This window comes from Protopterus annectens, chromosome 7.part0 (assembly GCF_019279795.1).
Source record: "Protopterus annectens isolate FY-2018-M chromosome 7.part0, PAN1.0, whole genome shotgun sequence".
NCBI classification, from domain to species: domain Eukaryota; kingdom Metazoa; phylum Chordata; order Ceratodontiformes; family Protopteridae; genus Protopterus; species Protopterus annectens.
This window is the reverse complement of record NC_056739.1, coordinates 1,514,162,309-1,514,187,948: the sequence shown is the minus strand read 5'-3', so window position 1 is coordinate 1,514,187,948 and position 25,640 is coordinate 1,514,162,309. Positions and strand designations below refer to the sequence as shown.

Here is a 25,640-nt window from a genome sequence, read left to right as displayed (position 1 = left end):
TTCACCCCATGGTATGACACGTATGTCTCTGATGTACAGAGGTAGTCAGTAAATCACTCCTATTATAAAGCAGATTTGTGGGTCAAATTTAGGATGCAGAAACAGGCTTAGACAGACCTTTGTGGTCATTAGCTTAGCTCTTGTTTGCATGAAATATGAACCTATGAATATTAAAATCTTCTAATCTTACTTATCTGGTCACAACAGCTTATAAACAAGAACTTGAGTAAACACATTCTATTAAGGCACATAGGTTCATAGGTTCATAAGTGTGTGCTAGGCTAATGGCTCTGGGACCTTTACAAGCCTAACCATAGGATTACCCTGGCATAGTGCCACCCAACCTTAGTTCCCAGTGCCTCTGTCGAGTAGAGACACTGAAGTTATCCCGGGGTGAATTTTCTGTTTTCCATCCACTCATCAAGATTTCTCTTGAAGAGGATCAGTGAGGTGCTCTGCTTGGCATGTATGGGAAGTCTGTTCCATAGCATGGGCAGTCTCTGGGTTATGAACCTGTCCTCCAGCATGTTCTGTTGATTGTGGTAATGAGGTTGAGGTCTCTGGAGCGTGTCATGTGGAGGGATTGGGATTTCTTTAGATGTTGCATTTCTAACAGGGCTGGTTCAGACAAGGTTTTGTAAGTCAAGCAGAGATCGCCTCTAAGTAGGTGATATGAGACAGAAAATAGTTAGAGTTTGTTGAGTCTGTCCATATAGGACAAGTGTTTAAGTCCTAGAATCCTCTTTGTGAGGTACTTTTGCAGCTTCTCCAGTTGTTGCAGGTGTCTAGTGAAGTACATGCCAAATGAGGCATTGTACTCAATGATTGGCCTAATGAGGGAAGAGTAGAGGGAGACAATGACCTCTTTCTTCCTGGATGCAAAACCCTTAGTAATGAGATGTGCCACATAGAAGGACTTTCTAACCACAGTGGGAACGTGGTGGTCAAAAGAGAGGTTGCTGTCAACCTGTGTTCTCAGATCTCTTATAATGCCTTCTGTGTTCAGTGGACTACCATCAATGTGGTAATTCAAGGGAACCGGGTTTTTCCCAAGAGGGATGACGACACATTTTTTGGCATAAGGCCATGGTTCTGACACCAGTTGTTGGTGTCATTGAGGTTTTTCTGTAGGATGTCAACATCACTTGGGGATTTAATAATAGCTCCCAACTTGCAATCGCCTGCAAACTTTGTCAGCCAGAGTCTCTTCGTGTTGGCCTGGACTTCAGAGAAGTAGATACCAAACAGGAGAGGACCCAGGACCGAACCCTGTGGGACTCCACTTGTGACTAGTCGGCAGTCTGACTTGGAGTCAGCTACTTTCACACTGTGGGTTCTATCTGTGAGCCAGTTTGCAACCCACCTAGTGATATAGGGGTTGATGCCTAGGTCAGTGAGTTTATCTATGATTCCCGAGTGGGGAATGGTATCAAAGGCCTTGGCTAGATCAAGGTAGGCTGTATGAACCACCTTGCCTTCATCCACAGCTCTGGTGGCTGACTCAAAGAAGTTGACCAAGTTGAGCAGGCATGATCTACCCTTCACAAAACCAAACTGTGTAGGATCTAGAGTTTGGAGATTCCCTCTATCCTTGTTTGTTAGGTCCATGATGATGCATTCCATAGCATTGCATATCAGACTCGTCAGGCTAATTGGGTGATAATTCTCAGGGTCTGTAGTTGCTCCTCCTTTGTGAAGAGGGATGACTGTAGCAATGCTCCATTTGGTTGGGACAAAGCCTGACGTGAGGCTGTGACTGAACAGGGCACACAGGTGAGATGTCAGTTCACTCTGTAGTTCATGTAGAACACAGCCAGGGATAATGTCAGGTCCCATAGAAACTGTATTTGTGGCCTTGAACAATGCTATTTTAACCTGTGCAGCAGTAATACTGGGTTCCTGGCAATCTACTGGTTTTGTGATTGGTCCTTTGGGGGGGTGAGAAGGGTATAGTTAGCACTGAATCTGTCGGCTAGTATATTGGCAATATCTGTTGGCTCGGTATAGGAGGTACCATTGTGCAGTAGCTCAGAGGAAATCTGGATATTGCCATGGAGATTCTTTACATAACTATAGAAGGTGTGCTTTTAGTTAAGGGTTCTACTGAGAACTGGGAACAGTATGCAGTGCATATAATAGATATTGCATTGCTGTGGTACTATCCTTCAGGTAAGATGTTAAAGTTGAGGTCCATCTACTTGAGGTTTTGGATGTAAAAGAACCCACAGCACTTAAAAAGAGTAGGGCACTTTATTTTCATATTCACATATATATATCTTAGTGACATATTTAAATTCACTTTGCATTCAATTTTCCATATTTTGTGTATACAAATGCATATGCTGTAACACATTACCATCCAATCCTTTCTGCTATAACCATCTCTTCAGAGTGTGTTTCATACATCAACAATTTCACATTTTTATTAAACAGCAAATCATCACATCTTCCTTTCCAAATTGCCCATAACAGAAAAAATATTGTTTACTTTAGCACAAAACATACATCTAATTTAACATATAATCCAAATAACAACATTGTTATTTTTACATTAATGTCACATTTTGTAAATGTCTGCTATCTATTATATGCCTTAAATACTTAACCTTCATACATTTAATAAACACTTGTTCACTTGCCTTCCTCCACCTCACACAAACTGTACATACTTTCTTCAGCTCATGTACTTCAGTGATGCTCACTTAGTGGGATTAACCCAGACAACAAACATAAATAAATAACAAAAACATTACCTTCCTCTTTCACCACTCGTATGACTGAGCAAGTACCTTATACATAAACTGATTCCATAGCAATGTCGAAAAAGACATCACTACCAATCCTGTCTCATTCATTCTGAAAACTACAGTGAGCCCTTCTAGCTCTGCACTATAAGCTGTTACAAGACCCCCATTTCAGTGTGTCTATTAATACTGCAGTCAACAATCTCTTTCTGAAAGGGTGCAGAGCATACATCAGTAACCCCTCCTGCTTGTGCACCCAAATCCCTATGAAGGTGTAGTGTGTGCAGTAGCTCCCATTGTGATTCCTATCAGTTATCCATCTCCAGAAGACTGTAGCACTCGGTATGTTGTGCAGTTATATCTCATACAGCACTGTTGTGTTACATGGCATTCACTTAATTTTGGCCACCCTCATCACCAGCAGAGAAATTATCACTTATATCTCTGATCTGTGTGTGACAGATCAGCAAATGAGTTATCACCTGCAGTATATTTGATTCTCAGCATGAACAGTGACTCCAAATTTCAATTCAGATTTATTGACAAAATGTTAAATAATTAAATAATTGAAAATAAAAACAAAATATATTCCTGTTGCAACAATTTGTTTACTGGGTGAAGTATCACTAAAATAAAACATTCAGTAGATTTAATTATCAGGTGTTTTCACCACTTAGCCCCATTCTGGGACCATGTCTTAATGACAAAATTCTATGTACTACTTACATCAGTTGTATAGTTCATGACTAGAGTACCAGAAGAAAAGAAATGATTCTCTTCTGATAAAATCATTTTTGTAAATCATCATTTTCTTGTCTTTTTTGCCTGCTACTTTTTTACTTAGAGGCTGTACACTGTTTTCCCATGTACTTGTTCATCTGTAGCATTTTTATTACCTACTTAGTGAATTATTCTTTGTTTTAATGACATCTTGTTCAGATGAATTCGGATTTGTTACTAATGATAGTATCCATAATTATTTAGACTTTAACACAGAAAAGCACAAAGCAGATTTATAATTGTCACAGTTAATATAGTCCTACAGTTCATGCATTTTGTTTTCAGTTAAACAGAGATTATTTCAAAAGAAACTTCTTATGGATGACCTTTGCTACTATGTCTTATAAGAGTCGTGAAGAAAACATGCAGGCAGCGTTAAATCAATCCTTAATTCATGCATTGAATCCTTTCTTTCTTGTATTAAAGAATTGTTTCATTGTGTCATGTTTACATGCTGGCTACAATAAATTGAAGTGTTATTGTACTTGTAAATTAACCATTTCAATAAAATATCTGTATGTCTGACAGACTCTGAGCCCACATCAGCAGTTAGGCTTCCTGCCAGTGTTGCACACTAACCTCATTCAAAATGCAAAATTTTCTTTCTAACTGCAGTTTGGAATCAACTTGAATCCTTCAATGCCCGCTGTTCTGTTGAACTTTTAAAGTATTCTATCACAAAGAAAGAGTTAAAAACTTTCTTCAGAATGTCATTTTCAGACGCCTTCAATTATGCTGCTGCTACCAATATGTCAAAATCGTGACAGACATGAAATGCCAAAGGCATTCACATGACTGCAGTTGCAGCATGGGAAACTCAGAATAGTTGATGATCTCACTACAATCATTGGCACTGAACATGTTTTAATCAATTAAATATGGCATGAGATAACCCCATTTTGCTGAGACCTTTAAAATGAAAGAAGCCAGAAAATGATCTATAAACACACATTACAACTGATTTAACAACCACTGAAGACAGAAGCATGCTTTTTTTTCTTTTTTTGTGACAGCTGCAACCCTCTAGAAGATCATTATGTAATGTTTTTGTTTTTCAGTGTATGAAATTCCAACCTGTGTGACATGACAAAGAAAATATGAATACACTTAAAAGAGATCTCTCAAATAAACAAGTTACTAATAAGCTATGTAAAATAAGCAGGACACGACTCAATAAAAGGAAGTATAAGGCTGATGAAAGTAAACTTGCTTATTAAGAAATGCATTTTTATTTTACATGACACCTAAGAGCATTTGTTATACCCTTTCTTTTTAACATTACTCTGGATGTCAAAAAAATTTTTTTTTTCAGTAGAAAAAGTTGCGTAATAGTCAGCAGATGTTGGTAAACTATTCTTAAGGGCAGACTTTAACAATATTTCAGCAGGGGCTGTCTTTTGAAGAGGTGTAGTAGTTATGCTGGTACCCAATTCCACCCCCTGATCTCCACCCCCCCAACTATAGTTTAGGAGGAAAAGAAAAACGTCCTCTCCTCAGACCCCACAAACACATGCACTTCAGTCCTAAGATGGGATGTATAGGGGGGGGTAAAAAATCATTTTTCTTTTAAATGTTAGTAACTACTTGCTATATTTGTAGCAATCAGCTGCTGCAGTACACACATGGAGCACTAAAGCACTTCCCATCTGAAGTCCTGGGACAAAACTTACTGAAAAAAACAAACACTTTTTCTTTGAAAATGGCAGCACACTGCTTGCAGGCTTGATACAATTTTATCAAGCGGTTGCTACAGTTTATGACACACACAGAGTTTTAAAGAAGTGCTTCAGTTCTGACCATAAATTACAATGAAGAAGGATGGGCACCTGCAGAATGCACCCAAAATACTTTGTGCCCAGAGTGGCTACCCCTTTGCCCCTCCCTAGTTATGCTACTGACTGGAAGTATAAGAAGTAACTACATATTCCCTTATGGATAAACACAAATATTGTATAGTAGGCACCTTATCTTAAAACATTTCCACTGTCTTCATAAATCAGTCTATGTCTTTGCAACAATGCTGCACTGTGACCATCAGGATACGATTTTCCTATGTTAAAATCACATATTGTGTATGAAATTATTAAACCATTATATAGTAAATGGAGGTATATCATCCTCAGCACATGAGGAAAGCACAACACAAACACTTTATCAAGTGAATTTGTTGAAGTTGTGACAGATTCCACCAATGGGTATTGGTATAGTAATCTCTATAGCATGAAGGTATCTACGTATCTACGTGAGGGAGAAAGAGCTGTATAAGTCAACATACAATTCAGAGAAGGGTTAAGCTAGATGCACAGATATATTTAGTTGCTCTTCTGGATGGGCTGCTGGCTTGACATGCAGGGCAGTTTTGTCCATTGGTTTGACATATAAGACAGTCTGTCCATCTGTTTCAGGAAAGCAAACTTTCTTCTCATCTCTGCGTTTGATTTCAGAATGGGGAACCGAGGAAGAATGGCACCACAGTTCACTTCAGTAGGGTCAAAGGCAGTGCAAAATCAATGCAGAATCTAAGGTTGTAATAAAAACTCGACAGGTGGTTGCCTTCTATTTTTCCTGGGCTTTTGCATTTAAGTATGGCAACCTTGTTTGAATCATTACTCTGATGAAGTCCATCAATTTTTGGGATGAAAGCGCTAAGGTTTTATTTTTTTTTCACAATAAACAAAGTTTTTATTATTATCTTTTATTCTGTATTGATTTTACACTGCCTTTGAGCCTATTGAAGTTAACTGTGGTGCTGTTCTTCCTCTATTTCCCTAAATTGGAATTAGGGTTTGCACAGCAGTTAATGCCTCGGTGCCTTTCAGTGGTTCTTCAACTTTATTTTGAAATGATGTTGCAATATCTAATTGCAGACGTTTTAACATAAAGTTGTCATCAAGAAACATTTGGTTTGGCTGTCATTCTGATTTTAGCACTGAACAGTAAAGGTATATGATTATAGTTGCCATCTCTGTCTTGCAGCTCTGCCTGATCATTTGGATCCAATATTATAAAAAAAAACTAGGTGGCTTGTGATCTGTTTCAAGAATAAACCAATATCTATGTAAATAAAATGGAAATATTTATATCTCTGTACTATAGGTACAATGAGTTTCTCATTTTGATAATATCTCCTTTTAGGATCTGTAAGGGTAAAACTATAAAAGGTAATTGCTCTTTTTTTGCATCGGTGAATTTACACAAGAACGGTATTAAGTTCTGCTGAGTTTGCATCTACTTTATGTTCTTTTTCTTTGCTGCTTCAGAATGCTCCTGTGATGAACCCTGTTTACCCTAAAACAATAACTAAGGAGTCTCAATCCCCACCACGGTCTCTGGTAAGGGAATGTCAATAGGAGGACTAGAAATACACACTTTTCCCTAAGAATATACCGGGAAGAGGCTCCAAACCTGGAACAGGACTATATGTTTCACTACTGTTCCCCAAATGAGTTTCCACACTACCCACTGCATCCTAGTTGGTATCTGACACACTCACTTTTAAATGTCTGATATTCACACATGCAAACACTCTTGGGAAAGACTGGCACAGATTTGCCTGCTGTGTCCCCTTTCCCAAATTACAAGGTAACTGCTGCCACCAGTCAATCAGTCAGTGTTCAGTTATATTAGGTAAAATAGATATTGATACAAATGGTAGCATGTGACCCAAGCAATAAGGCTTTTCAGAATGGCCCTAGTGTTATCACCATGAGCATAAGCACTTTCAAGTTATTAAACGTATTCACAAAATAATCAGCCACAACAAGAGGTAGTAAAATATTTAATAATAAATAAAAGTATTTAAAACATGTAGACTCTGAATAACTGATTCCAATAAACAACAGAGTTTCACACACAGGAAATATGAAAATAATGCTGTAGGCTAGATCTCACACTGATTTTAGAAAACCTCTAACTAACTAGCTGTTGCTCCCTGACTACCTGAAGATTAACTGTCCTTATCTAATCTAAATAACTGAGCAAGGCAAGATTATACTCTTACATCTTGAAGGCAAGATGAGGAATTATGTTCACACTCCAGGCTGTTGTCTGTCCTTAGCGACTGGAACGACTACTCTGGAAAAACTGGACTACTACTGTTGAACAGCTCTGGAAAACAAACTGAATAACTGACTCAGAACCTGCTTTTATAGCAGATTTTTTAAAAGTAGCAGGAAGCTGCTATGAGAATTCTACTCTCTCATATCAGACTTTGAAAAGTAAACAAACAGCTGCAGTGAAGATTATATTGTCCCAGCTCTGGCACATAATGACATCACATCTAGGTCAGCTGACTCTGGCATAACATACATTCAGAAATCCCTTTAAAAACATGTACATTTGTTCAGTCAGAAGGACACTATTTGAAATTCAAACAGCTTGCATAAATCAGAGTGAAAATAATCAAAAGACATAAACTTATTTACAAAATTATAGTCAGTCATGCTGGCATATGTAATGCAGAGTAATTTACAATTATTGGTACTTGCGTATTATTGCAGCCACATTCCAAACAGGGCAAATGGCTCATTTCTGAGCTGTACTCCTGCTGAGATATGTAGTGAACAAAGGGGCCAAAATAGGTTTTAAATATTGCTCTTAGAAGGTTGCTAGAATAACAGGACTTGTGTTATCATGCATTTTCAGGAGGAAATAAAGTCTGAAATGCAAATGTATGTCATTATTTAGTGACATCATTCCACAGTGATTTGCCAGAAAAACATAACTTTTAAGAGGAACGGACCAAAAATACGAGGCATAAATCTGGGCATTCTGCAATAATCTAGACAGTCGAGAGGTATGATAGTGACCTTTAAGGCCTGTCAGGTAATGTTTCTGCCGTCAAAGTAATTGTGATGTTACTGGTCTGTGCTTCACCCTGTAATGTTAAGAACAACATCAGACATATTTGGCTGATGTAAAAACCATTCTGTTTACTTTTTTCTCCCTCTAATGATGTTTTACTGTTGAAACAGAATTTTATTAGAAGGATGTTTCATGTTTCCTTCAGTTTTGCTGTCTTCATAGTGTTTATTGCAGATGTGCAATCAGCATTTGTACCTGTACATTAATCAGTAGAAACTGAAACATAAATTTTGGTCTATTTCGACTTTAGTAATGTGGGTACTTATGTAAACCCTATGAAGACAGCAAAACTGAAGGAAGCATGAAACATCCCTCAAATAAAACATTGTTTCAACACTAAAACATCATTAGAGAGATAGAGAGAGAAAACTAAATGGTTTGGAAATGAGCCGTTTGCCCTGTTTGGAATGTGGTTGCGATAATATGTAAGCACCCAATTATTTACAATTATTTACAAAACCTCAGCCAGTCATGCTAGCACAGATAACAATATCTAATATCCTCACAGTACCATGGTTGTTTCTAATAATGAACTGCTTTAAGTGTTTGTAAAGTTGTTTTTTTTTGTGGATTTTTTCCATTGCTAAGGTACACATGTCTTGGTAAATATCTTATGTGTTCAATTATTGTAACAAATTCTGATACAGTATGTAATTACATTTAGAGAATGGGTGAATTGTATATTAAACCATGACTGGACAATGAATGCTCTACAGCAGGGTCTTAAAGTACAGGTTATACCTGCTGAAAAAGAAGGCTGCCACTTCATGGCAACATATTAAACTGCCATGAAGCTCAGACAGTTAAGAAGTAAATGGTCACCATTTCTTTGTTCACTCAACAGCTCTTTGTTATATACTGAGTGTAAAATGAAAAGGAAAAACTAAACAAAAGAAAAAAAAAGAAAGATAGAAATACACAATTTTCTCTAAAAATGCACTGGGAACAGGTTCAAAACCTGGGACTGGACTATATGCTTCACTAAAGGTCCCCCACGCATGCATGTGTACGTGCACGAGTGAAAAGTGAAAGTGAGAGACAGATGAATATACTGACTACAACAGGCAGTACATTAGCATCAATCTGTTTAACATAAGAATTTTTGACAGACTTTAATCTCAAGCGAAAGCAAAACCATGAACAGTAAAGGGATTGGGGTATGGTGCAAAGAATTTCAATGCTTATATTGTGTGTGTTTGTGTGTGTGTGTGTGTGTGTGTGTGTGTGTGTGTGTGTGTGTGTGTGTGTGTGTGTGTGTGTGTGCGTGCGTGTGTGCATGTGTGTGTGTATGTGTGTGTGTTTCATTTATTTGTTCAGAAGCAGAAATTGGGAAAAAAATAAGTAGCTGCCTGTGATTGTTAAATCATGCCTCTCAACTATCCAGATTTTTGCAGAATGTCCAGATTTTTACCTCTTATTTTTGGTCTTTTCCTCATAAAATTTGTGGTTTTCTAGCAAGTCACTGAGTACAAAGACACTATATGACAGACCTTTGAGTTTCAGACTTCAAATCCTTCAGAAAATGCACACTAACCCAAAATGGGTTATTCTAGCAACTCTCTAAGTTTAAAAGAGCAATATTTAAAATCTCTCCCTATTTTTGGCCTTCTGTGCCCCCATAATCTTTGGCTTTGTAAAGATTTCTTACATTAAGAAGTCGAGAGGTATGGTTTACATCGATGTACGTGTGTGTGTGTGTGTGTGTGTGTGTGTGTGTGTGTGTGTGTGTGTGTGCGTGTGTGTTTGTGTGTGTATTTGTATGTTTATATTTTTGAATGTCTGTGTATAGACATTAAATATGTACATATCTTATATTTCTGATGTGCAATACTTACTCAAGCAAAAATAGATATACTGAAGCAAATTCAATTTGTTAGGTAGAGAAATTATTTTATATCAAGATATATAAAAGTATGTCTTTAATATTACAAAAACAAAACCAAAACAAATACACAATAATTTGTCATATACCCTTTCTCTAAGCACAATAATTCTCTAAGCTCAATAATGCTTTCCAGGGCTTCCAAACTGCTGGACCTTAGAACACCCCTGGACAGGGGTTATTTCCGCAACAACACAAATCCTGTTGGGCAATTACTTCTTTCCTAGTAAGCTTCTGACAATTGAGGGGATTGCTGATGGTGGAGCCTGATGTCATTTCTTTAAGATTTGGTAAAATATCTTTGGACAGTAAATACACCTGAACTTCAGTTTTGACTTATTAAGTTCATAAATAATAGTGTTTTATGTTAACAAACACTCTTTTAAACTTTGGCATCCTGCAACTTACTCATATGCTTTCTTGAGATATTTTTATTTTAATACATGAATGTAATCTCTGGCCCATTCAGAAACAACTAAATGCAACTACTCAGTTATACAGTCTTTATTAGACAGTTACCCATCCCACTAGACCTAACAGTTCTTTACCTGTAAATTCTATTGCCATTATTATACTTAGGAAATATTTATAAAAAAGTACCACTCTATTAAAACTGATTCAAGGTGTAGTCTCATGCTCGTCATTCATAATACAAGCAGTCTCAGTGATATTCATTTCACGTTATCTCATCTCCCAGCATAAACAGTGCCCAGACTGTCTAAAAGATTGCCTAACAAATCACATGACTCAAATTCTGCTTTACAACTTCAGTACATTATTATTAAATATTTAAAATGTGCTTTCCCTATCAGAACAGAGTATGTGGTGATATGTATTAATAGCCATCTGCTTATAGTAAACCCACTCTCAAATAGATGTATGCCTCCTGGCATTACTGGAAACAAACCAGTTATATATAAAGCCATTGTACCTTTCTTAACTTGGAATGGGTGCAAAAACTGCTATGAATTGGGAATATGACACCTTATTTTTTTCCCAGTAATTAAAAGCATAAACTCATTGAAAGTGGCCCTTCTCCCAAAAGTTCATGATTCAGGCTCTTCCAGAACTGATTGTTTTCTATTTGCTTTTGTGGAAGGCACTTTTAATGAGTTCGCTCACTATAACATAACCAGATTCATAAAAAAAAAAAATCCTACTTCAAAAATAAGCAATCTCTCCTTCTAAGCTATTTTAAGAAGCACTGTGCAGAAATTAAAAATTCTCAGTGAACTTAAACCCTTTATCTCACATACTTACCATATCTAAAGTCCTCATTACCTCTTCAGATTCAGCTCAGAGCAAAGCAATCATAATCACACCCAACTAACCAAGTACACAACATTTTCTGCGGTACTATTTCACTACCCAGATTTACCATATAAACACCATACTTGAACAGCTTTCATAAATACAATATGTATATACATTAACATGAAAGATCCCTTAAGATGCACCCAATTAATAGATTTAAGAAGAGCCTTTGATGTTTGCACTTGCCAGGAGAATGAAAACCAGAGAGAGGCACGATGGTGACGAAGGGGATTGCAACTTGAGGAATGAAGATCCAAGCAGCATATCTATGCAAGAAGGAATGCAGGTCTAGCATTCAAGTGGTGAAAGCCGCATGGTGGAAAATACGGAAACTCTGCGATCTCTCGTGGTCAGGAAACATCAGCCAACTGGTCAAGAAAGTGCACTAATGCCTCCACTTTTTAAGAAGGCTGGATAAAGCTAAGCTTCCTCCTCATATTCTTTCCACCTTCTATAGAGGTGCAACAGACAGAATCCTCACCTGCAACTTCACAGTGTGGTTTGGAAGCTGCACATTTACAGAAAGGAAGGAGCTACAAAGAGTGGTGAGGGTTGCAGAGAAGGTAACAGGTTCCAGTCTTCCATCGTTACAACATCTTTATTCTGCAAGAAGTATCCAAAAGGCCAACAAAATAATACAGGACAACACACATCCTTGCGCATGGACTGTTTAACCATCTGGCATTGGGCAGGAGATATCGCAGCATCCGCTGCAGGACTACAAGATTCAGTAACTGTTTCTACTTTACAGAGATTTGACTTCTGAACTCGGGCACTATAGTCCCAGGGGTTTGGACACATAATAAGTCAATTTTATTTATTTGTGCACTGCATACTTACATATATTTCAAGTAAGTGCAATATTTATTTATTATATCCATAGTTAGTATTATTTAACCCACTCAAGTACAGTATTAGACAGATAACTTAGGCATTTCAAAAGTCGTTTTGTTTTACTTTAAATAGGATAGTTAATTTAACTCAAGGAAGGGTATTCTTTTCATATATGAGTGTTGATAAATGTCTCTGCCCTTTCTTGCATGTATTGGGAGTAGTATTGTATTTGTCAGTTACGTGTATTCCTTTACTTGTATGTGTTGTTCACTTTCCTTTGTAAACTCAAGAATTGAGCTGATGCATGAAATTTCATTTGGGCTACACGTGTATAGTTCTAAATAACAATAAAGTTTACTTTGGCTTTGTGTTGTTGTGGTTGGATCACGCACCAGTGATCACAGAATTTATATAACAGGCTAAGGAAAATTTAGTGGGATACTGGACATTCCCTACATCATTTTTGAAGTCTACAGAGCTGGGTAAACAAATGGAAAGGGAAGTATTAATATACTTGATGCAAACTGAAATTAAGACCAGGAGGTGGAATAGACAGAAACTCAAATTGAAGGAGTGTGTATATATCTTATATGAAGGCTATGCAGGTTAAAGGAAAGTAATACATGACACTTAAGCAGTTGTTGCTGAAGTTACAAAAAAAAGGAATTTAAATCAAGAAGAAAATGAATGGTTTAGGGAGGCCAAAGTACTAGTGGAGGATTGTGTCCGGAAGCAGATAGAGTTCAAAGCCTTCGCTGTTATGAAATTATTTTTTCAGGTCATGCTAAGATTCTTAAAAGCAATGAATCTAAGGTGAAGAGAGGAGTAGGTTCTAGATGAATTTTGGTTTGACAGAGACATGGATGGGATAAATTATAAGACAGCTAATCTTGTCCTGCATATGTTTAATCCATATTATGAAAACTTATATACTGCTGAAAATGTGCGTGTTTGTGCATGTGTGTGTGTGTGTGTGTGTGTGTGTGTTGGGGGGGGGGGGCATGTGAACAAGATAAGAGAGGAAAATACTTTACCATATACAATTACCTAGATTGGATGGAGAGGATATTCAAGCTTTGGTAATATCAATTACTACAGAGAAGATGAAGTTAGTTTTACTCTAACAAGCAGGTAATACATCTTTGGGCTTGGATGGATTCCAGGAAGAGGTTTGGAAATTAATGGGAAACTATATTAGAAGAGTGGGTAGATATTATGCAATAGCGATGGATATGGGGGAGACACACCCATCCTGGCATGAAGCAGTTATTTCTGTGATTCTGAACAAAGGTAAGGACCCAATGCTCCAATCCTCTTACAGGCCCATTTTAGTACTGAACCATGATTATAAAATATGTATGCCAATTTTACCTAGAATACTTGCTTTAATAGTCCCAATGTTAATCCAATATGACCAGAGTGGGTTTGTGGTGTTGTGGCAGAGCTAGGAAAATATTCTGTGGACATTGTTGTTAATGGAAAGAGCTAATTAGAAGGATAAAATCCTGCTGAGACTGAGTTTGGATGTAGAGAATGCTTTCAAATGGGTGGCATGGGGATATCTGTTTTTGATACTGGGAAAGGTGGGGTTTCCAGAAAAGTTTGTAACATTATTAAAGTCTGTATATAGTGGAAAAACAGCAAAGATTAAGACAGCAGTGAGCTAGATGTTGAATCATTTTAGAATGACACAAGGGACATCCATGTCCCTATTGTTACTTGCTTTATATTTGGAAGCATTAGTAATGTATATTGTGAAGTCACAGATAAGTGGTGGTAAGTGGGGAGAACAGGAGATTGAGACAGCACTTTTTACAGAGGATGTCCTGATTAAATTAACAAATCCAGAGCAGCACTTAGGTAGGCTCTTCTATAGTTTATAACAATTTAGCTCTGTATCTGGGTAGAAGATAAAAAAACATACTGTTACGTTAAACAAAATGACCTAAATGGAGTTAATTACTCAATTCCTGTACATAGAGGGGGGTAATTTATCTGGATGGGTCTATATCACTTTATCACAGGTTCACTGCCACGAATCACTGTTCATCGAAACAAATACAGCGAGCATTCACTTTAGCAAATGTTCACTTCAAAAATAACTTATCTAGGGGAAGGAACGAGTTGGTCATCTTCAGAAATTTCACCAAACTTCTTCAGACAAAGTAACAGAGCAAATACAGTCATATTTATACTGAACACCCTACCTAACAATCAGTTAACACCAATTAATAATGAACACTAAAACCTAATGCATTAAGAAATGTTCAACTTGCAAATCAGTACATACATAAATACACATTTTTAAAATTCCAATTACCAACATATCAAATACAAAAACTAAAAATATAAAAAACACAATAATATTTTAAAGTCTAATAAAATGAAGAAATCCATACTATATTGAATAAATATTATGATGCTTATACCAAACACCAATAACAGAAAAAAAACTCATCTATCAAAAACTCTTAATTTTAATTTACTGGAAAAAGCGCTTACTGTGTTATGTGAAATAAAATCTTGGATTTATTTGGGGATTCTGGTCTATGTGGCATTTTATTCTATGTGCTGGTCATTTTGTTTGGTGGTTATCTTCAGAAATTTGCCCTTTTCCCCAGTGTAGTGGGATTTCGGAGGTGGTATGCAGAGTTGGGGGAGTGCAGCCCCCAATCTATGTGGGTTTGAAATACTGTGCTGTGTGTGATGGTTGGAATGCTGGGCAACTCGTTCCTTTCTCTAGGTAAGTCATTCACTGAAGTGAACATTCGTTCAAGTGAACGTTTGTTGTATTGTATTTAGTTTGATGAACAGTTGTTCGCAGTGGTGAACCTTCAATAAATTGATATAGACCCATCTGGATATAAAAAGCAAAAGGAACTCACAAACTGATGTAAAATATGTTTAATGGCTAAGTTTTTGAGATAAAACTCTTCTTTAGTCTGTAAAATCATAATAAAACACATTTTCATATAAACACATGAAGAAATTCAAACCAACAGAAGCACAGCACTAATAAAATAATTAAAATAAACAAATGAGTGCTTGTTTCATGGAAAAACAGACCTTCTCTTGCTAATAGGTTTTAAACTCACAGTACCATTCAGTTATTTAAAACACATTTAATCAAATAACATGGTAATTAGGAGTTGGGAATGGTGGTGGTGGGGGCTTGTTCCCTGCAAAAAAATTATTTCTCAATATGGGTAAAGTTTGTAAATTTTTCTACTGTTGATCTTATGCTGTTTCGATCATTTTACTACTCCCATTTTACATACACACACACACACATATAAATATATATGCATATATATGTTATTTATATATTTATATATATATATCATACATACACATACATACATATAAATATATGCATACACATATATGTATATATATATATATGTATATATATATATATATATATATATATATATATATATATATATATGCAAAACATGTATACATACATGCATATAGGTTCTTAGGTACATACGAGGCTAATGACCATCAGGACCTTTATAAGCCTAGCCGTGCAATCCAACCCAAATGTATCCCTATGTATCATGTCATTTATTAGGAGGAGGTTTGATAGGAAGGTTCTAGAGGTCATGTTGGGAGTATGATACTTTGGGCATTACTCACTGCCTCTACGGGGGACAGAAATGGGGTGAATTCTCAATTTCCCATCCATTAATCAAGGTTACACATAAATCATGGTTGGTTTTAAAGGATGTAAGGATGCAAAGGCAATTTGTTCTAGATGGAGTAAATGTTGGATAACACATTGGTTCTTCCCACATTTTTTTATTTGGAAGGAATTTAAATTCTCAGCTGGAGAGTTAGTGAAGTTGCTTTTCCTGTGGATGAGCAAGAGTTCAGCTACAGTTAGCTACTTAATGACACAGAATGTGAGAGACAGATCTTCATGTAGAAGTCTATAAGACATACAATTATAGTGATAGGGCTTCAAGCCTCTCCTAGTAGCTAAAGATTTTTAGAACAGTAACCTCCTTAGTTAAGAAAATGGGGGCATTATTAAGCCAGTTTATCTATCAGCATAGTTATACAACAAAAGGGTTACTGTAATTTATAAATGGTCTACGACAAAAGGGTGATTGTACTCTGTAATTGGTTTGAATAATGCAGGGTACAGAGGATGGATAGCTTTGTTTGACCTGCATGAGATATCTTTAAAGGTCAGATAGGATAGGTAGAAAGATTTTTGGAAAAATGGTGCTGCTCACTTCTGTTGTGACATACACTGAATAGTGCATTATAAATATGTGAATATTATGGGAATTTATATTTATCAAATTGTTATGCAGCTATCAGTGTGTGTTGAAGTATGAATATCATAAGAACAAAATTTAAAAATATATTGTAGCAGCATTACAAAAAAAAAAAAAAAATGAAAAACTCTGAAGTAAAAACATAGCATTAGTTGTATGGATCATATGATTTATGAGCAGTCTATTTAAATTGTTGTGGTGGATCTACATTTTACATTTTCTGATGAAGTTCTGTTCTGATTAAAGTAGAAGAAAGTGCTAACTTTGTGTCCAGAGACTTGCCTTGAAATTGATGTATTTTTACTTCATAGTTTTTGAGTTTGGTATATTTTAAAAGTGCATTTATTTAGCAAAATCTGCTATAAACTTAGAAACCTGTATCAAAAGCTGTATCAAAAAGTACATAGTGTTCAAAGAAAGAATGTGATACAATAGAAAACTGTGGTGCTCTGAGAAGGACATAGGTTGCCCATACAAGTAATGTTTGTACGCTGGAGACACATTTCTCAGAAAAAAATAGCATTAATCGCTAAATGTTTTGTTATGTTCCTATGTTTATATTTTGCAAAAAAGCATTATATTTATACATTTTTTCATCTTTTACCCTTATATGCTTATATTAAAAATTGTTTTTTACTGGAATGCATGCAACATTTTATTGTGACTGTAGAATATTCTCATTAGGGTTAATATATAGTTATCAACCATGGGATGGGTAAGGCCAATCTCTAAACAAATGGGATAGGTTACATCAAGCACACAAAGGGAAATTGGCTGGGCTTAACATGGCCTGCAAGGGCATCTAGCCTAATACTTACCTATAAACCTATAAAAACGTTGGAGCTTTTCTTCACTGACCTCTCTAAACATGAATGTACAGTAGATGATAACCAGTCAACAAATGGTAACAACATAAATCACCACAATTCTACATTCAAAAGATGTTAAATTAGTATAGAGTTGCCCAATACAGTGTGCATTCTCCTAAATGACGTTTCCCCACTTTAGCTAACTCTTCAGTATGGTTATGAGTTTTGGAATGTGTACTCAGAAAATAACGATATGTGGTAATGGGATAAAAATGTGTATAGCTGACTTGTAAATGCATCAGTGAAGTATTGATAAACTTCAGCCGTGGAATACACTAGCCACAGTTTTTTTCTCACTGTTTATAACTTTGTGTTGATAAATGTTCTGCTGATTTTTTTTAGTTATAATAAAAAATGTTTATATTTATACACTGGGTAAGTAAACCATAATTATTTATGGAGTGGCATCAGGAATAATTTTAATATATGAAAGCTTATTTGTATTTATTCATGGGTTCACTCTAGAACAGTCTACTTATACGGTTAACAAAAAAGATGTTAATTCAAGCAAGGTCTAAAAAGATGCCCCAATTTAATTATCCATTTTCTTTCTTTGTTGCTTAGAATAGTATGCCAACCACTTTTATGGGCTCTGTCCCCTGTAACTTTGTCAATAACTGTAAAATGAAAAGAAGCAGAAGGGTGCTTGAATGTATGTGCACTGGAAGGTTTATGGTTCCTTATGTCGCTAATATGTTCCGAAATTCTAATGCGTAATGGTCTGGATGTTTGGCCTACATAGAAGTCTGAACAGTGACAAGAGGCCAAATAAACAATCCAATCTGAACCACAATTGGCTAAAAATCTAATGTCAAAGACCATTTTAGTGTTAGGACCGGTAAATTCCTTGATTTTAAAAACTCTGTCACAGTGTGTACAATGACTACAGGGGTAAGTGCTACATAATTTATCACCCATACGTGTGTGTTCTGTATGTCCAACAGGAACCTGAGAGGTATGTTTATAGTGGCTCAAAATTGAGCCCAAATTTTTCCCCGTCTAAAGGAGAAAAAACATCTCTGGCCTACCTTAGATGCTGTCTGATTACAAAATGTTCCAATGTTTCTGAATAATATCCATAAAGGGTTTAGTATTGCATATATATGTAGTGACCATTCTCAAAACATCTTGACCTTGTAACGTCCGGTCCTTGTTTTTATATTGCAAAAGATTCTCCCTGGCTTGTGTGGAAGCCCAATTACTAGCCATAGCAATATTGCTTGCTTTATAGCCCCTATTGTGAAAACGGTTGGCCAAATCCAACTTATATTTAAGGAAGGTATTGTTGTCAGAACAAATGCATTTGATTGTCAAAAATTGAGATTTAGGGATGTTATGTACCATGTGGGGAGGATGAAGACTACTAGCATGGAGTGATGAGTTATACTGAGGATATTTCCTGTATATCTGTGTACTCAAAGTATTATCCTCATTTCTGGTAATGGTCACATCCAGAAAGGTGATTTGTCTTAAATCAAAATTTACCTTGAATTCAATGCCCCATTTATTTTGGTTAAGATATTCCACAAACTCCAAAAGGTAAGGCACATCCACCTTCCATACCAGCCAACAATCATCCAGGTATCATCTCCAAATGTCTATTTCATCCAAATAGATGTTATGATTGGAATTATAGATCAGTTCAGTCTCCAGGTAGACCATGAATAAATCTGCATATATACTGGGGCAAAAGATGCCCCCATTGCCGTTCCCTGTGACTGTCAATAACATTGTCCATGAAAGTAAAACTCGTTTTTTGTAAGGACCTGTTCAGTCATACAGAATAAAAGGGTGTTAAAACCAAGTGGATACAAAGCACTTAGGTCTAACCAATATTGTAGGGCCATTAATCCTGCCCAATGTGGAATATTGGTGTATAAGGCAGTCACATCTAATGTGCAGAGAAGCCAACCTGGTTGCAACTGAGTATTGGAGACGATACCTAGAAATTGGGTGGTATCCTGGATACGTGATCTAATATAAACCAGGAGAGGTTTAATATAAAGGATGAGAAATTCAGACAAGGGCTCAGTTAAACTCCTCCTCCTTGAAACAATTGGTCTTCCTGGTGGACAATGAGGATCCTTATGTATTTTAGGTAAGAAGTAAATGTATTGTAACCTAGGATCCTTAACCATAAGATGCTATACATCTGACTGTGTAATAATACCTTCCTGTTGTGCCTGTGATAGAAACTGATCAATTTCAACTTTAAATTTATTACTTGGATCAAGGGGTATAGGCATATAATGCCTGGCATCCCCCAGCTGTCTCTGTGCTTCCTGGCAGTAGCCATCCCAATTCATAACTACTACTGCTCCCCCTTTGTCAGCTGACAATATGACAAGATCTTTATTGTTTTTCAAATCCTCCAAAGCTGATTGTTTAATCCTAGAGAGATTATGATGCCAGATATCATACTCATTAAAATTGTAATGTAGATCCTTGAGGACAGCAGATTGGAATAAAGACACCTGATTGGACATCAGAGGCATAAATCTGGAATGTTGAGATTTAAATGATTTAACCTCTGTACCACCGGTATTAGAGTCAAAATGTATTCTAAGATTAATCATTCTACAAAAAGAAATAACATCAGATGCAAATGAATCCTCAGTCACAAAAAAAACTGGGAACATAACTTAGGCCTTTATTAAGTACAGATATCTGGGCCTGAGAAAGTTCCTCAGAAGATATATAATGTACATTGTTATATTCATTCAACATTTGGTCATCACCTTGAGAATCTCCTCCAAAGTGTTTGTGTTGCCTATGTTTCCTCCCCCCTCTTCTGGACCTAGCCCTAAACGATGACCAGTACTACGTCTTTTGGGTGTTGGTGACTGTAGAAAGGGGTTGCCATCAACATCAGTAGCAGAAGAGGAGTCTTCCCCTGAAGTGAAACTAACATTGTTTTGTGTTTTCTTAAAGACAGATTTGGGTCTCTTGCACTTCGCAGTCATTGTTTTGTTGGGGTTTCTCCCTACCAAGGGACTCTTATAGGGCATAAAGAGCTGACCTCTCTGATAATCCCCAACATCACGTTGGAAGATTTTAATTTTTTTGTCCTTTAATTGTCGTTCTAAGGATAATAAATCAGAACTCAGTGAGTCCAAACCTTCCCTGTAGCTGGGTAGGGATTCAAAATTTTTGATTTCAAGACAAAGCTCTTCCACTGACTTAATCCCATTATCAACTGTCCGTTCATAATATCCTGTTAATACTTCTACAAAACCCATAGATGTATTTTGTTGGATTTTGCCCCATTCATCCAATAAAATATCATCAGCCTGATAGACTAAAGGTTGTATTCTAGCTCTTAAGCTTCTAGGGGCTATACCTTTGGTCCAGTATGCTTTGAATAATTTCAAATGCCATACATTGCTTCTGAGCCCTTTCATCTCCTTGGTTAATCTTTGAAAAGCCAACTTACATTGGATTGAAGGGTCAAGTATGCTGGGTTCAGAAGAATCATGGGCAATGTCACCCAGACCAAATACTTGTAAATCAACCTTGTCAGATGATAAACCCCTGATGATGCTAGTTAAATCCATAACAAACCAATGATGTAATTCAGAATCAATATAAACAGAGTCAGAGTGCCCAAAGATGCACACAATGGTAGTTGGTTAGATGAACCAAACAATTCAATATTAAATACTTATTTATAAATCATAAACAAATATTATTCAAATATAAACAACTATTTGCTGAATAGGAGCAGCAAGAAAAATAAAAAAAAATCTTCTATCACATGGTCAAAGTACCTATAATAGCCAACAAGAAAAGTATTTAAAAAATTACCCAAATAAAATATTTGGTTATGTGATGATATAAACAGATATATCTAATCATTTCGATCAGCAATAAGTATGCAAAACCAGACTCATCCAGACAAAAATCAAAGGGGAACAATAATAGTCCTTGTGGGAGATAAACCAGTCATGTGTAACACAAAACTACGTTCCCCAGTTCAGTCATATAAACAGTATACCAGGGAGCAATAATAGTCTTTGTGTAAAGAAAAAGAGCATACACTCCTTTAGACTAATCCTCAAAACACTACGTTGTCCTGGGTATCTGTCAATTCAATTTCCACAAAATATTGATATAAATCATATATCAAATATCCACCAATAAGTAATCTGGAAAAAAGGTCTCATATGGCCATGTGATATATAATAAAAGGATAATTGCTAATCCCAGCAGCAAATAAGTATAACCCAATGGGTACAATGCTGTGCACAGTGCCCTGTAAATGAAACAGGTTTGAAAAGCATCACCCTATCAGTTAATATAATGAGGGACAGAACCAACTGTCATCATAGAAGCAAACTTCACATTCAGACATAAGAATGATTTTCATATAACATTATATAACGGACATTTGAGCATATCAAATAATTGTCAAGGAATATTGACCTACTAGAACACATTATTAAATTACTCACATAACATTCAAATATACAAAATGCTAAATGGGAAGTGAACCCAATAAATGTAAAGTACAGTTGTGTACACTTATCATACATGTAGATGTTCAAGGCTGGAGCTAAATTGCATTAGGAGCAGCTATGAGGCCCTGCAGGACTGCAGTGGCAAAGCCTGCCCTGGATGTAGAGTAGAGTGGTAAATGATAGTGCTTTGTAAAGGTGTGCACTGAATTCCAGGTAGCAGCCTCTAAAATGTCTTTGGTTGGTACTCTGCTGAGGAAGGCTGCTGAAGTGGCTGCTGCTCTGGTTGAATGTGGCCTGATGCCCTTAGGCACTGGCTTGCCATGTTGTGAATAGCAGAAATGAATGAAGTGGCCTATCCACTTTGAAATAGTCTGCTTTGAAATAGCCTTTCCTTGTGATTCTGCAGCATATGCCACCAGTAGTTGCTCAGTCTTTCTGAAAGCTTTGGTTCTGTTCAAATAGAAGCGTAGCTGTCTGTGTAGGCCCAAAGAATGCAGAATTATTTCCCCCTTATTCTGTGGGTTTGGATAAAAAGTAGGCAGATGGATAGTTTGGTTAAGGGCCACACTGGACACTACCTTAGGCATAAATGTCGGGTTTGTCCTCAGAGAAACCCTGTCTGGATAAAAAAATGATAAAAGGTTCCACAGCCATGAGTGCCTGTAGCTCTGAGACTCTTCTTGCAGAGGTTATTACTAGGAACAGAGCTGTTTTCCAAGATAAAAACTTTATATCAGCTGTAATGGCTGGCTCAAAAGGAGGCAGTGTGAGTTTTTCCAAAACATAATTGAGGTCCCATGCAGGTATTGGTGATCTCCTTGGAGGCCTTAGGTTTTTGGCTTCTCTGAGGTATTGCCTTAACAAAGGATGAGAAAAGATTGGTGGCTCTGTGTTGTAATGAGCTGAAATGGCAGAGGCATGAATTTTAATTGATGAAAAGGATAGGCCTTTGTCCAGCATCTCAGTTAAGTATTGCAAAATCTGAGGAATGTTTGGTACTGCTGTGTCAATTCCTTGTGCCTGATTCCAGGCACGGAATCGCTTCCATTTTTCAGCATAGGATTTTTTAGTACTAGGCCTCCTGGCCTCCAAAATGACATCCATCACCGCTTTAGTGAGAGGTGTGTTTTGTATGACTACATTATCCACCATGCTGCCAGATTTAAGGTCTTGAGTTGGCTGTGCAGGATCTGATTGCTTTGTTGGGGCAGTAGGTGAGGAATTTGAGGTATGGTCCAGGCTGGGCATTGAGACATGTTCCTTAGGATTGGATACCAGTACTGGTGGGGCCAGTCTGGGGCAATCAGTATCATTTTTGGCTTCTCTTGTCTGACCTTTAAAAGTACCTTGGGGAGGAGAGGCAGTTGAGGAAAGGCATATACTGTTAAGTTTTTCCAGCTGAAAGATAAGGCGTCCACTTTCCATGCTTGTCTGTGATAAGTCCTTGTGCAGAACCTCTTTAGTTGGCAGTTGTGAGGAGAGGCTAATAGGTCTATGTCCGGGCATCCCCATTTCCTTGTTATCATGTTGAAGACTTGTGGATCCAATTTCCACTAGTGGGGATCTATGAGGTTTCTGCTTAGTTCATCTGCCAGAGTATTTATCTTTCCTGGCAGGAATTGTGCCTGCAGATGTACTTGGTAAGTCAATGCTGTGTCCCACAAAGTCATGACTAGTCTGCAGAGGGGGTAAGAATGAGTGCCTCCCTGCTTGTTTATGTACCACATGACTGTGGTATTATCTGCCTTTATCAGTAGTTGTCCCTGATGAAGTAGGTCCTTGAGGGCTGTCAGGGCATTCTGAACAGCTAGCATCTCTTTTTGATTAATATGTAGATGCATTTGGTTGGCGGACCATGAGCCTTGAATACATCTTCCTGCCATGTGCGCCCCCCCCCAGGCGTAATCTGATGCATCCATTGTCAGTGTCTGCCTGGCTGGGGGTAAGGTGAATGGCTGTCCCTTGTTCTGGTGACAGGCCTTTGCCCACCATCAAAACTCCTGTTGCAGACAGGGAATGAGAGTAATCATTGTTTCCAGGCTGTGGCAATGTTGAGTCCAAACACTTTTTAGGTACCATTGAAGTTTCCTCATATGCAGTCTTGCATATGGAATTAGTAGAATGCAGGATGCCATGAAGTCCAAAGCCTGCAGAATTTTTCTTGCAGTTAACTGGGCCTTTGTTGCCAACAGTTTGAAATAGGTAGTCAGTTGCCTTTGTTTGTCTGGCATGAGATAAGCCATCTGGGCAGTTGTATTTAAGCTTGCACCTAGGAATATTATCTCTTGAGAGGGTACTAGTTTTGATTTTTGTTCGTTGAATGTGAACCCTAGACATGGTAGTAATCTCTTTACAAACGCCAGATGCTGTAGTAGAATGTCCTTGTTCTCTGCTTGAATGAGGCAGTCGTCCAAGTAAGGACATATTTGTATTCCTCTTTGTCTGCAAAATGCAATTACTGGTGCCAGGCACTTTGTGAAGACCCTGGGTGCAGTAGATAAGCCAAAGGGCAGTGCAGAGAATTGGTAGTGCATTGAGCCTGCTTTGAATCTGAGGTATCTTCTGCATGTTTGTCTGATTGGGACATGCAGGTATACCTCTTTTAGGTCTAAAGTCACAAGCCAAGCCTTCTTGCCCAGCATGGGCAGAAGCTGCTGTAAGGTCAAAGGTTTGAATTTTGGTATGTCCAGATATGTGTTTAGAATAGAAAGGTCCAGTATTGGTCTCCAGGCTTTGTCCTTTCTGGGTACCAAGAACAGTCGTGAATAAAACCCTTGTCCCTGCTCTTGTTCTGGTACTTGTTGAATGGCCCTCATGTCCATGAGGGATGAGACTTGTTTTTGTGCCTCTGCCCATTGTTTTTTTGGCAGGTCTGGCCAACCGTTTGCCCTTGGCAGGGTATGAAAGTGAAACTTGTAGCCCCCTGACACTATGTCTAAGACCCATTTGTCCTGGGTTATTATGTGCCAATTTTGAGAAAACAGTGCTAGTTTGCCCCCTAAAGGTGCTGCCAGAAGATAAGTGCTTGGCGCAGGCAGGGGGAAGTCATTGGGACTGTTTCTTGTAAGGCTGTGATTTGTCTTCTCTACTTTTGGAGGTAGAAGCACCCCATTGTTTAGACCTGTATGAACCTTGGGGCTGGGATCTGCATCTTGGGCGTCTGTATCTGCCCCTTTGTGGTCTGTCTGACACTGGAAAGGACCAATTCTTTGTAGGCCAGTGTCTGCCAAATCTTGGAGGCTGTACCTGTAAGAAATCCTTGACTGTTTGCATAGATTTAGCTTTGTCCTCCATTTTCTTTAACACCTCTTCTGCTTTAACACCAAACAAAGTATCATGCTGTAATGGAGCATCTAATAATTTTGCTTTAACATGATCTGGTAAATTTTGTTCCTTTAACCAAGCATGCCTCCTAATGACCGAACTCATGACAGCGGCCCTGCAAGAGGCCTCCAAAGAATCAAAATCCCATTGCAAAGTATGCTTTCCAACTTGCTCAGCTGCATGCAATAAATCCTGCATTTCTTTGTTTTCTGTACCTTCAGAATTTATCAACATTTTCTGTTTAAGCAGTGACATAATATATTGCTGATATTTGAACATATGAA

The 25,640-nt window shown here is 37.4% G+C and overlaps 1 protein-coding gene across 4 annotated transcripts in view; it reads right to left on the bottom strand.

The window, feature by feature from the left end:
- The window catches only part of LOC122807100 (histamine H1 receptor-like), a 903,201-nt gene that overhangs the window by 126,961 nt on the left and 750,600 nt on the right, over nt 1–25,640 (bottom strand). The window contains exon 1 of one of the 4 annotated variants that reach the window (XM_044078053.1): nt 4,104–4,280. The exons of the other annotated variants lie outside the window; for them this stretch is intronic. The gene's annotated coding sequence lies outside the window, so the exon portion shown is untranslated. Of the gene's footprint in view, nt 1–4,103; nt 4,281–25,640 lie in introns of those variants that run through there. 4 annotated transcript variants of the gene reach the window in all.